The 14,253-nt window shown below is 41.2% G+C and overlaps 1 pseudogene; it reads right to left on the bottom strand.

Moving 5' to 3' along the window:
• The window catches only part of LOC107915352 (probable xyloglucan endotransglucosylase/hydrolase protein 23), a 33,493-nt pseudogene extending 21,115 nt beyond the window's left edge, over positions 1-12,378 (bottom strand).
• Between the last annotated feature and the right edge of the window lie 1,875 nt (positions 12,379-14,253).

The following is a 14,253-nucleotide window of genomic DNA, read 5'->3' as shown; positions in this document are numbered from 1 at the left end:
TACGCAACCCAACCCAAGTAGGGATGCGTCACTATAAATGACAAACTCTTTACCTGATTCGGGTTGCACCAAAATTGGAGCTTCAGTCAAATGAGTTTTCAGTTGGTCGAAACTTTTCTGACATTTCTCCGTCCACTCGAACTTAACATCCTTTTGAAGTAGCTTCGTCATTGGTGTGGCTATCATCGAGAAACCTTTCACAAATCGTCGGTAATAACCGGCGAGCCCCAAAAAGCTCCGAACTTCAGTAATATTTCTCGGAGGTTTCCAGTCAAGTATGGCTGAAATTTTGTTCGGGTCAACTCGAATACCCGACGCGGATACCACATGACCCAAGAAGCTAACCTCTCTTAACCAGAACTCACACTTACTGAACTTAGCATATAACTGCTTATCCCGCAAAATTTGCAGCACTAGCCTCAGATGATCAGCATGTTCGGTCTCATCTCTTGAATAGACCAAAATGTCATCAATGAACACAACTACGAACCGATCCAAATACGGTCTGAAGATCCGATTCATCAAATCCATAAATACTGCAGGGGCATTAGTGAGCCCAAACGGCATCACTAAGAATTCGTAGTGACCATATCTCGTTCTGAAGGCAGTTTTAGGAATATCTGAATCTCGAATTCGCAACTGATAATAGCCCGATCTCAAGTCTATTTTTGAGAACACTGAGGCTCCCTTCAGTTGGTCAAACAAATCATCGATGCGCGGCAACGGATATTTGTTCTTTATCGTCACTTTATTCAGCTGACGATAGTCAATGCACAACCTCATGGTTCTGTCCTTCTTTTTCACGAACAATACTGGTGCACCCCAAGGTGAGAAACTTGGTCGAGCGAAACCTCTATCCGTCAGTTCTTGCAACTGAGCTTTCAACTCCTTTAACTCGGTTGGTGCCATACGATACGGAGCTATCTAAATCGGCGTAGTCCCAGGTACAAGCTCAATACCAAACTCTACCTCCCGAACAGGTGGTAAACCCGGTAATTCTTCCGGAAAAACATCCGGGTATTCACAAACCACCGGCACAGATTTGGGTTTCTTTTCTAATTCTTTGTCATCAAGTACATACGCAAGGTATGCTTCGCACCCTTTTCTTACATATTTCTGTGCCAACATTGCTGATATTACAGCTGGCATCCCCTCCAAGTCCGCAGACTCAATTCGGACTACTTCGTTATTTGCGCACCTCAAATCAATAGTCTTGCTCTTGCAATTCACAATCGCATCATGCGCGGTCAACCAATCCAAACCAAGGATAACATCAAATTCATCAAACGGCAAAAGCATCAAGTCCGCCGGAAAACAGGAACCTCGAATTTCCAGGGGACATTTCTCAGACACTTTGTCGACAAACACGTAATGACCCAAGGGATTTGACACCTGAATTACGAACTCAGTAGACTCAATAGGTAAAGTCTTACTGGATGCTAAGGTTTCACATATGTAAGAATGAGTAGAACCGGGGTCAATCAAAGCAATTACATTAGTATCAAAGAGAGTGAATGTACCGGTAATAACATCAGGCGAAGAAGCATCCTCGCGGGCACGTATAGCATAAGCTCTAGCAGGCGCACGAGCTTCGGATCTGGTTATATCATCTCTAGATCCTCTCTGACCACCACTAGCATTGCCCGTATTTCCAGATGGTCTACCTCGAGCAGTGGTAGCACCCGGTTTCCCACTCTGATTTTCATTCTGTTCAAACAACCTCGGGCAATCTTTAATGAAGTGGTCAACTGATCCGCACTTGTAACAGGAGCGGTCAGGGAATCTACAACTCCCCGAATGCCATTTACCGCAATATCGACATTTCGTTCTATCTCGACGTTCATTCCCAACACTGGCGACCGAAGTGCCTCGTGTACCCACAGGGGGTCGATCACGATCTCGTCTAAAAAGGCCCGAAGTGCCTCTAAACTGGCCCGCATCATCTCGAAATCTCTTCGATGTCTGTTGAAGAGACCTTCCCGAGGATCTTTTACGAAACTCTCCAGTTCCCTCATCAACTCTTTGCTTTTCTTTTCTAAGCTCTTCGGCTTTACAAGCTCGTTCAACAAGTACCATGAACTCTCGTATTTCAAGAACGCCAACGAACATTTTTATATCTTCATTCAGCCCATCCTCGAAGCGTTTACACATAATATCTTCGGACGAAACACATTCCCGAGCGTATTTGCTAAGTCTAACAAATTTTCGCTCGTAATCAGTAACCGACATGGAGCCTTGCTTAAGCTTAAGAAATTCCTTCCGTTTTTTATCAACAAATCTCTGACTGATATACTTTTTCCGAAACTCAGTTTGGAAAAACTCCCAAGTTACTTGCTCTCGGGGCACAACAGAAGTCAGAGTACTCCACCAATAGTAGGCAGAATCACGTAGCAAGGAGATAGCACACTTTAGGCATTCATCGGGTGTACAAGATAGCTCATCGAGTACCCGGATAGTGTTGTCCAGCCAAAATTCAGCTTGCTCGGCATCATCGCTATCCATAGCCTTAAATTCAGTAGCCCTATGTTTTCGGATTCTGTCAACTGGGGGCTTATTTGACCTTACTTGGTCCGTTACCGGTGGTATTGTAGGTGCGGGGGTAGTATTTGTCGGGAATGGAGGTTGTGGAACAGCCATATTAGTTCGAATGTATTGGTTGAACCAATCATTCATCACGCTATAGAATGCTTGTCTAGCTTCATCATTCGGATTACTAGCATTAGGTTGAGAGTCTGCCGGCACTGTCCCTTGTGCGGGAGCAGGCGCTACACTCTCAAGATCATCAGCTACCTCTCGGTCACGATCGGGATCCATTACTATAAACACATTTACAATTGTCAGAAATCACCACACTATCAAGTAATCACATAAAATGGCATGTATAGCTAGACCCAACACATTACGGTAGTCCTAGAATCGACTAAACCGTGGCTCTGATACCAATTTAATGTAACACCCCGAACCCGAGACCGAGACCGGAGTCGGACACGAGATGTTAACAAACTTTGAAAAATTTTTCCAGACACTGCCCAGTCTGAGTACTAGTTGCTTCAAAAATCATATCTTGAGTTTCACAACTCGAAAATCAGTTTTGTGATTTTTCCCTGAAACTAGACTCATGTCCCCACCTATTTATTTTTTTCTAGAATTTTTGGTCGGGCCAATTAGTACAGTTTATTAGTCAAAGTCTCCCATGTTACAGGGGTCGACTACACTGACCTTTTCCCATTACGACTTGGATATCTCTCTGCACAGAGCTTCAATACTGATGCCGTTTGTTTCTATGGAAACTAGACTCAGAGAGAAATCCATACATATATGGTATGACCCCTAATTATCTCTGTTCAATTTATAGTGAATTTCCAAAGTCGGAACAGGGAATCCAGAAACTGTTCTGGCCCTGTTCCACAAGAACCCGAATATCTCTTACTGTACTATTCATATGATTGTTTCGTTACTTTCATATGAAAGTAGATTCATCAAGGTTCGATTACATAATTTATTCACTATTTAATTCCACTCCTACGAATTCTTGTGATTTTTCCAATCCACACCACTGCTGCTGTCAGCCTCTGTTTTCAAAGTAAACCTTACCTATTTTCGGGGTTTCATGGACCAACTAGGGCCTTGTCATACATATGCCCACATATGATCATACTTAGCCATTCCAATGGCTGATCATTTGCTCAACACTTCCATTCCAACTATAGTTACATCATGAAACCATCTATACATTCATAAACACGAATGGTCTAATGCCATACTCCACTTCTACAAGCCATTTTCGCATGGCTGTACACTTATACATTTCATAAAGTACTCGAAAAACAACAATGGGTAGTCCTATACATGCCATATCAAAATTCAACCAAAATAGTACCCAAAAGAGCCTTTGATAGTGTGGGCGACTTCGACTTCAAGATCCCGAGTCCGATAGCTGGAGAACCAAAAATCTATAAAACAGAGGAGCAGTGTAACGAGTAAGCAATTTATGCTTAGTAAGTTTTGAGCAAGGAATTCCAGCATAAACAAAGAATAACACACATTTAGCTAAACGGAATATTTCATAATACGCAATTTACCGATATCAAACTTGCTTCACAACATTAACAACCCTTATGTACATACACAATAGACTAACTTAGCCGAAGGCCGGTAGCTCGTTTATCAACTGAGCGAACATTTATTTGTAAGGGCTCGATTAAATTCAACACATACGTAACATATCCCCATATTGGGATGTTTTTCGAGTATTCGCTGGAATTTTACAGCAAGCTCATTCATTACCCAATCACGTACCTTCGAGATTTAACCGGATATAGCTCCTCGTTCAAATGCCTTCGGGACATAGCCCGGTTTTAGTAACTCACACAATGCCTTCGGGACATAACCCGGATTTAATAACTCGCACGAATGCCTTCGGGACTTAACCCGGATTTAGTATCTCGCACAAAGGCCTTCGGGGCTTAACCCGGAATTTTTATCTGGCACAAATGCCTTTGGATCTTAGTCCGGATATATTCACTTAGCACAAAGCCTTCGGGACTTAGCCCGGACAGCATTCAATTAATCATGCACATCTAACAATAATTCATGGCACATTCATATTTCATTTTCATTTGCGAAACTCAAACACAAGGCACATATCGTCCTTGCACATTCGGCTCAATAGCCACACATAGAGCATGATTTAATCACATCGTAATTTAAGCTCTCTTACTCAAGAACTTACCTCGGGTGTTGTCGAACGATTCCGCTAGCTATTCAACCACTTTTTCCTTCCCTTTATCGGATTTATTTCCCCTTTGCTCTTGAGCTTAATTAAACAAATAAATTGATTTCATCATTTAGGTATCAAAAAGATGAGCACAAGGCACTTAGCCCATATTTATACATTAGACATTAAAGTCTCATACATGCAAAAATCATGCATCAACACAACATATTAGCTAATTTCTTTCCCCTTGGCCGAATATGCATGTCTATTTTTGGGGTCGATTTCAACACTTAATACACACATATACACACTAGTAAAGCATACTCCCCCTTTTCATCAATTTAACACATGCATTGCTCATTAACATGCAAAGTTACATTCGGCCTTAGCACACATCTTGCTAGCCGATTCTTCTCCATTTAGCAACCAATGCACATATGTGCTCACACAAAAATGCTAAAAAGGAGGTTCAAGAATCATCAAGCCATCATCACATGCATCATTAACAAGCTTCATATTTTGCATGCAATGGCATTAACACAACCTCCACCTAGGCCGAATCTTAACTCATCCTCATGCCTCATCACCACAACATCAAACACCAACCAAGAATGATGCATCCATGGTCAAGTGCCAATTCCATCACATAGCAAGATTTAGACCATGGGCTAGGTAGAACTCAAGCTAACAACTAAAACATGCATGCATCTCATGGAACATCATCAAACATACCTTAGCCTAGCTACATGCATGGCCGAATCTCTTCACCTTTCTTCTTCTTTCCTCCTTAAAATTTTTGGCCAAGGATGAACCAAAGGATGAGAAAATTTTTTTCTTTGTTTTTCTTTCTAATTTAGGCTAAATGAAGGTGAGAAAAGGATGAACAAAGATCTTCTCCTCTCTTTTCTTTAGCTCACGGCAATAGGGGGGAAAGAATCAACTATGCACTTTTTTTTGTGTATTCATCATACTCCTTTTCATTATTTAATTTCCATGCCTATTATTTTATTTTTTCCACCCATGATGCACCAACAAAACATGTCTATGACATGTCTTGGCCATCAAACTTGGTCTACCATGCTTGTCATGGCCGGCCACTACTAGTAGGGGGGAATTTGACATGCAAGTCCCCCCTTTGTCCACATGCACTAATAGGTCCTCACACATTGACCTATCACATTTTAGAATTTTCTCACATAAGTCCTATTGACTAAATTCACATGAAATCAACCAAATTGAAGCTTGAAATTTTCACACATTCATAATTACATATTCTAGACAATAAGTATCACATTCAAACATTTCGGTGACTCGGTTTAGCGGTCCCGAAACCACTTCCCGACTAGGGTCAACTTTGGGCTGTCACAGGGAATTCTATTGAATCCTCAAAATTGTGGGAGTTAGGCTGACTTAGGCATTTTTGAAGCAAGAAACTGCCTAAGGCCGCACGGATTGTGAGGCAAAAATCCTAAGTCCGTGACAGTTGGTATCAGAGCCAGTCTTTCGAAAGCACTATTGAAGGATGTCGAGAGAAGTTGGTGAGAATGAGCCAATGGAGACCCGTGGGAGGGCCAGGAAGGCTAGTCGATCGAGGGACATGTTGTCGAGCTTGGAAAATCGAGTGGTCAATCTCGAGGAGTCTGTTGGTGACATGAGGGAGACACTCGAAGTGGTCCTAACCCGTATGGAGGAACTGAGGGAAGACAGCAAAGTATTCGTGCTTGACACTCTTAGATCCACTTCAGACAAGCTGACGGTAAGGGACGAAGCTCTTGAGGCCCTAGTGACTGCCATGAAAGAGGAGATTGCTGAGCTTAAGGGGGAGCTCACAATTTGTAAGGTCGCTCTGGGAAATGCGATGTTGACTTCAGGACCGAAGCAACGCCATGTAGATGTTCCAAAACCCGAGAAGTTCAAGGGGGCTAGGTCTGCGAGAGAAGTGGACAACTTCCTGTGGGAATTAGAGCAATATTTTCGAGCAATGGGCATTGAGGATGATGCCACTAAGGTAAACACTGCTTCGATTTACTTTACTGATGTTGCTCTCTTATGGTGGCGACGTAGGTCCACGGATGAGAGACGTGGAGGAACGGCCATTGGGACTTGGGAGGAGTTCCAAGGAGAGTTAAAGAAGCAGTTTTATCCGCAGCATGCTGAAAAGGAGGCTCGTGCTAAGTTGCGTCGGCTTACGCAACAAGGCACTGTTCGAGATTATGTGCGGGAGTTTAGTGAGCTGATGCTTCAGATCTCAGACTTGAATGAGAAGGAAGCATTTTATATGTTTGAGGATGGGCTAAGAATGTGGGCTAAGCAAGAGTTGCGCCGCCTAGGCATCACCGATTTGACTGTAGCTATGGCTGAGGCAGAGAACTTCTACGAAGCTGGTGGGAGAAAGTTTGACAATAATGATGCTTCCAAACCCAAGCCAAGACCCAAAGGCAATGGTGGGGGAGACAAAGAGCAAACAGAAAGGAGTAGCGAAGCCCCAAGGAATTATAATGGTAGACCAGGGGATAAGAAAGAGCCAATGAGATGCTTTCTTTGCCAAGGTCCACATCGGTTGAGTGTTTGTCCAAAGAGGGCCGCTTTCAATGCTATGGAAGCACGCGAAGAGGCCAATCCTGACACCAAAAGTCTTGGTACGATATTGGGCGGTGTTGAAGACAAGACGAGTAATGGGCTGATGTTTGTGGACATCATCGTGGCAGACAGAAAATTGAATGCCCTTGTTGATACTGGTGCATCTGATTTGTTCATGTCTAAAGAGATGGCGAAGGAACTCGGTCTCAAAGTGGAGGAAGATTCGGGTCGAATAAAAACGGTAAACTCAGAAAGTATTCCCATAACGGGTGTGGCTAAAGGGGTGGAACTCAAACTTGGCGAGTGGACAGGCAAGGCAACCATTAAGGTAATCCCACTTGATGATTATGATTTTGTGGTAGGATTGAGTTTGTTTGACCGACTTAATGTGTATATTCATCCTTCTGAGAACTACATGATGATCTCTGATTCGAACCATCGTTATATGGTGCGAATGAAAAGAAAGGGAAACATGGAAGGCAAAACATTATCGGCAATCCAATTTGCCAAAGGAGTACGTAGAAACGAAGTCTCCTATTTAGCCACCTTAAGGAACAATGTGGAGGAGAAATTCGAGGAGGAAATCCCAAAAGAAGTGAAGCAGTTGTTGCAGTCTTTTCAAGATGTAATGCCCACAGAGTTGCCCAAGACATTGCCACCAAAGAGGGAGGTGGATCACAAGATTGAGTTGTTGCCTAATACGGAGCCACCAGCAAGGGCACCATATCGAATGTCTCCGCCTGAGTTGGAGGAATTGAGGAAGCAGTTAAGGGAACTTCTAGATGCCGGGTTCATTAAACCTTCCAAAGCCCCATTTGGAGCGCCGGTGTTATTCCAAAGGAAGCATGATGGGTCCTTAAGATTGTGCATTGACTATAGGGCCTTAAACAAGATCACTGTGAAGAACAGGTATCCCATTCCTCTCATTGCAGATTTGTTCGATCAACTTGGTAGCGCGAAATGGTTTACTAAGTTGGATTTGCGATCGGGGTACTACCAAGTGAGAGTAGCCAAGGGGGATGAGCCCAAAACAGCCTGTGTGACTCGGTATGGGTCTTTTGAATTCTTGGTGATGCCGTTCGGGTTGATAAATGCTCCGGCAACATTTTGCACCCTAATGAATAAGGTATTACAACCTTTTTTAGATCGCTTTGTGGTTGTTTATCTTGACGACATTGTGGTGTATAGTAAGACGCTTGAGGAGCATGTTGGACATCTGAGAGAGGTGTTCCAAGTCCTACGGGAAAATGAGCTGTATGTCAAAGAGGAAAAATGCTCATTTGCCCAACGAGAGGTGCCTTTTCTTGGCCATATTGTAGGAGGTCGCATGATCCGAATGGATGCAAGCAAAGTCCGAGCAATTTCCGATTGGGAGCCACCAACCAAGGTAACGGAATTGCGGTCCTTTCTTGGTTTAGCAAACTACTATCGACGTTTCATTGAAGGCTACTCCAAGATCACTACACCCTTGACGGACTTATTGAAAAAGGGCAAAGTATGGGACTGGGACTCTCGGTGTGAGAAAGCTTTTGACCAAGTAAAGCAAGCAATGGTGAGTGAACCTGTACTTGCTTTACCGGATTTTACAAAGGCGTACGAGGTACGCACGGATGCCTCAGACTATGCAATTGGGGGAGTATTGATGCAAGAAGGACATCCAATTGCTTTCGAGAGTCGAAAGCTGAATGAGACAGAACGGAGATACACGGTCCAAGAAAAAGAGATGACTGCTGTGGTGCATTGTTTGCGCACATGGAGGGACTATTTGCTGGGTTCCAGGTTCGTGGTATTCACTGATAATGTTGCAAATAGTTATTTCCTAACCCAGAAAAAGTTGTCCCCCAAACAGGCTCGTTGGCAGGTTTTCCTAGTAGAGTTTGATTTTAGCATGGAGTACAAGTCGGGGAGTGCCAACGTTGTAGCTGATGCGCTTAGCCGAAAGATGGAATTTGCAACGATAAGCCAACCCAATAGTCCCTTATTGGAGCGCATTCAAGAAGGGTTGTCCCACGATTCCACGGCCAAAAATTTGATTGAGCTTGCTAAAGAGGGAAAAACGAGGCGATTTTGGCTCGAGGGAGAATTACTATACACTCAAGGACAACGTCTATATGTGCCCCAACATGGGAACTTACGAAAGGAAGTCATGAAGGAATGTCATGATTCAAGATGGGCTGGACATCCAGGCATGCACCGCACTTTAGCTCTCTTGGAGGATCGATTTTATTGGCCTCACATGAGTGACGATGTGGAGACTTATGTGAAAACTTGTTTGGTGTGCCAACAAGATAAAATCGAGTTGAAGGCTCCTGCTGGGTTGCTACAGCCTTTACCTATTCCGGAGCGCCCATGGGAGAGTTTATCCATGGACTTTATTGTAGGTTTGCCTAAATCTGATGGATTTGCAAGCATTTTTGTTGTGGTGGACAGGTTTTCGAAGTATGCAACTTTTATCCCCACAACCAAGGAGTGTCCTACTGAGGAGGCTGCTCGCTTGTTTCTTAGACATGTGGTGAAGTATTGGGGAGTGCCACAATCTATCATCAGCGATCGAGATGGGTGATTCACGGGACGATTTTGGACGGAGTTGTTCAAGTTAATGGGTTCAAACTTGAACTTTTCAACCAGCATGCATCCACAAACCGATGGGCAAACTGAACGAGTGAATGCGTTGTTGGAGATATATCTACGGCACTATGTGAGTGCCACACAAAGGGACTGGCCAAAGTTGCTAGATGTGGCTCAGTTTTCTTACAATTTGCAAAGAAGTGGGGCGACAAACCAGAGTCCGTTTGAGATAGTAACAGGACAACAGCCACTTACACCCAATGCTGTTGCGACTCGTTATGGGGGACCGAATCCAGCAGCCTATCGATTTGCGAGAGATTGGCAAGAGCAAAACGATTTGGCTAGAGCTTGTCTTCACAAAGCAAGTAAGCGCAATAAGAAGTGGGCGGATCAGAATCGAAGGGATGTGCAATATCAGGTTGGTGACTCCGTCCTTGCTAAACTGCACCAGATTTTGCGACACAATGGGTTGCATAAAGGGCTTGTTCGACGTTATGAGGGGCTGTTCCGAGTTTTGAAGAAGGTAGGCAAGGTGGCCTACAAGCTTGAGTTGCCTGAAAAACTCAAACTCCATCCAGTGTTTCATGTGAGTATGCTTAAGCCATTCCATGAAGATGGAGAAGACCCAAACCGAAACAAGTCCAAACGAGCACCGATGGGGGCAAAAACCGCCTATGATAGAGAAGTGGAGAACATAGAGGGGGATCGTGTGATCAGACGAAAGTACTATCGACCGCGGCATGAATACCTAGTCCGATGGAAGGGATTCCTTGATAGTGAGACAAGTTGGGAACCCGCTGAAGCCTTGTGGCAATTTCAAGACAAGATAGATCGTTACCACAAGAAGGATGGAATGAGGACGTCGCTAGATTTGGTGGGGGAGAATGTCATGGGTTGCGCATGGGAGCCCGCAACCATGACACATTCGTGTGATCCATCAAGTGGGAAGGAGGTCATTTGGCCCGATCGGACTGACCCATTGCTTGAAGAGATTGAAGGCCCATCTACAAGCTCGTCACATATGGAAACATAATCTTCGAAGATATACAATCGTAGATTTGATATGTAATCTTAGGAGATATGATTTTGTAAATCTTAGAGATTTGATTTGTAGATACCATTCGATCTTAGCCATTCATGTACTTGATCTGTACCGTTGGATTTGGGGAGGCTCTACTATAAATAGAGGCCTCTCCCCTCAATGTAAATCACTTGAGTTTTGGAGGAATAATAAGAGTTCTTGAGAGTATTCATTCAAACATTATTCTCTCTTGTGTTCTTGATATTTCGTGGCTTGTTCTTATTTCGTTCTTCGTTCGCCTTTGTTTGATCGTTGAGTTGCTTTCGTTTGTGTTGGTTTTCAAAGGGGAATTCTATTGAATCCTCAAAATTGTGAGAGTTAGGTTGACTTAGGCGTTTTTGAAGCAAGAAACTGCCTAAGGCCGCACGGATTGTGAGGCAAAAATCCTAAGGCTATGACACTTGTGCATTGATATTCCTAAAGGAAGCTGTAAAAGGTGCTTTGCTCCAATCTGTTTTGATGAGACTGCCTTTTGTTGCCCAATCATCTGCATTCCAAATACTTGAATGAATTCTCATAGCCCGACTCTCGGGGAACGGAACTTTAGTTGAATCCAAGTTCTTGAATTCTCTAATAGGGGTCCCATCAACATAGAAGCTGAATGGATCGAACATTTACTGTTAATTCAAGTTGTTTTTGCATATAAAAAGGATAGAAGTTTGGGAGGGGGCGTTCTTACATGATGACATGGGGATTCCAGAGGATGGAATAGGTGTGGAAGTCTGCTGTTGGGTCAAACCAGAGGCGGAATTGTTGCTCTGTGTCTCCTTTACCTCAGTACTTACATTGGTGTGAACAGTATAAGGGTCACCACTCAAATTCCCTAAGAACTCAAAGTCCATTTCATCCCATGTTGATCCTTGTGAGGTTAACTGCAACCGAAGCAAGCCCATGTGATGAGTCAAAAGTTTAGCAGGAAATGCGTAAACATGCATCAGTAGTGCTTACGTAGTACGATGTGACAGTGCCAGCTGAGTAGCCAGGGACAAGTTTAAGTTGCACTGAAATCTTTCCAAATAGATATTCATTATTGGACTGGAAAGCTGAGCCAGAGTCTTTGTCGAGTGAGAGAGTGAGCAGCTCTCCGTTGTTCAGTATCCTAACTCGGTCACTTCCCCATGTGAGGTCAAAATTTTGGGAAAAGTTTCTAGCAAACACAGCCATCCAAGGAAGAACCACAAGAAATAAAATCAACTTCATTAGAAAAGATAAGTGAACAAATGAGCCTTATTTATTTGCCAGAAATGAATCTGAGACTGAGAGTTTCGAGGCAAGTAGAACTAAAGTGGATGCATGCACAGACTTGGAGTTATCCTCTTTATATACAGGCATAGGAAGGAAAAAACCAGATCGACCATTTGCCAAGTATAAGAGACAGGGAGGAAAAGCAAATATATAAAAGGACAAGAAGCCAGTCAGGTTCATGTGCCATTTTGGCGTGGTGGGAGTGAAAGGGGTGGCGAGGTGGCAAGAAAGAGTGGCAGCCAAGATTCAAGGAAAGCGCAAGTCACACAAGTGACAGCCAACGGCCATGTCTATGTAACACGCGGTGCCAAGGCCATACCATGGCTGATTCAGAGCCCTTTCACTTAATTTTGCTTAATTTGCTCCTCTCCTTCGCTTATCTATCCCACCAAAAGTTTCTATTCACTTAATATTATCGTGAATTTAACTAATATCCCCCTAAATGGGATAAAGTAACATTTAGTATCTCAACTTAACAAATTTTTTTCAATTTGGTCATTGTATTTTTTGTGTCCACCTGAGCCTTTAAACTTGGATTTCGTCAAACATTCTAGTCTTTTTCCAACATTGTTAAGAGGTGATGACATGACTCTCTAAGAGTGTATTACATTATCACGTACTTTTGTTTAAAAAAAAATAAGATAGAAATTTTAAAAAAAAAATATTGAAGTTATGCAAATAGACATTTAAGTTTATTTGAATCCAAACATTTATTTGTCTAGGTTTGTTCTAGAAATAATTTTTTAAATAATTTTATACATGTTTTATAATTTTAAAATAAAATTTTTAATTTAATTTATTTTTATGGGATAAATTGGATGCATTTTTCCAGTTTCATTCTGCACTTTTTGAATAATTTTTTTAAGCATTTTATAATTTAAAAAAAATTAAAATCTTAATTTTTTATAATTTATATTATTTTATAATTTAAAATATTTATTATAATTTCTTAGAATTTCCTTATATTTTTAAATAATATTTATAAAATTTTAATTTTTATATATTATTTGCATTTCAATTTCCTATTACTTTTTTTTTACTTTTATATATTTTTAAATAATTTTTAAACAATAATTAGTTGATGATGTGAATTCACTCAAAATGCCACTTCATCATCTTTTCATGCTATTAAGAAAAGACTAAATTATTTAACAAAATATAAAGTTAAAGATCAATGTAGAGAAAAAAATATCAAATTCAAAAAATATCAAATTCAAAAATTAAATATTTGATTATCCCTAAATAAATAGACAACCACTTATGGCGTATGGGAGCTACCATCTTTCTTTAGGGAATGAGGCAATATTTAAACCTATTTTGAATATATTTAAACCTTGTTATATAAATTAAAAAATTTAAGTTTCGAAAAAGTAAATTGTGTTATAAAATAAAGAGAGATGGAGAGAATAAAGAACAAAGAAAATATGAAAGCCATAGAGGATGTACTTTATTGATTGAAAGTTATCATTACAATGTTTTATCAAAGTCTCTATTTATAGGCATAAGAAGTATAAAAGAAGTAGAGATCTAATTCTAATAACTATTAGAATCCCTACGAGATAAAAACCTAATGAAAGAAAAAGAGTACACAATCTATAATACGCATAATACGCTACCTCATTAAAAACCTTACTAGGAAAACCCAATGGGACAAAACCTCGATTAAGGGAAAAAGAGTGCAACGCGTATTTAATCCTCCTCATGAGAACATCACATATTTTCTCATATTCTACATATTCAATCTTGAATACTAGTTTTTCAAATGATTATTTGAATGTATTTGCTTAGCATTTATATTACCATTCTTTTAAAAGTCACGAGTGAAGGAAATTTGAGGAAATATATTTTGACTTCTTCAAGAGATTCAACAATAATCATAACAAAATCTAATCATGATTCGTTTATAAAAATAGAAATAGGTATTTTCGATCATTTTATAATCCTCCTTCAACTACTCAAATTTACCACATATGTTCAAATTATTTGAATTCATATAAATGAACAATTTCTCAAGAATTTCAATATGTTTCTAGCATCCTAAATCCTTCAAGGATTTTAATAT

This window comes from Gossypium hirsutum, chromosome A08 (assembly GCF_007990345.1).
Source record: "Gossypium hirsutum isolate 1008001.06 chromosome A08, Gossypium_hirsutum_v2.1, whole genome shotgun sequence".
Lineage (NCBI taxonomy): Eukaryota > Viridiplantae > Streptophyta > Magnoliopsida > Malvales > Malvaceae > Gossypium > Gossypium hirsutum.
This window is presented reverse-complemented; position numbering and strand designations above follow the sequence as displayed.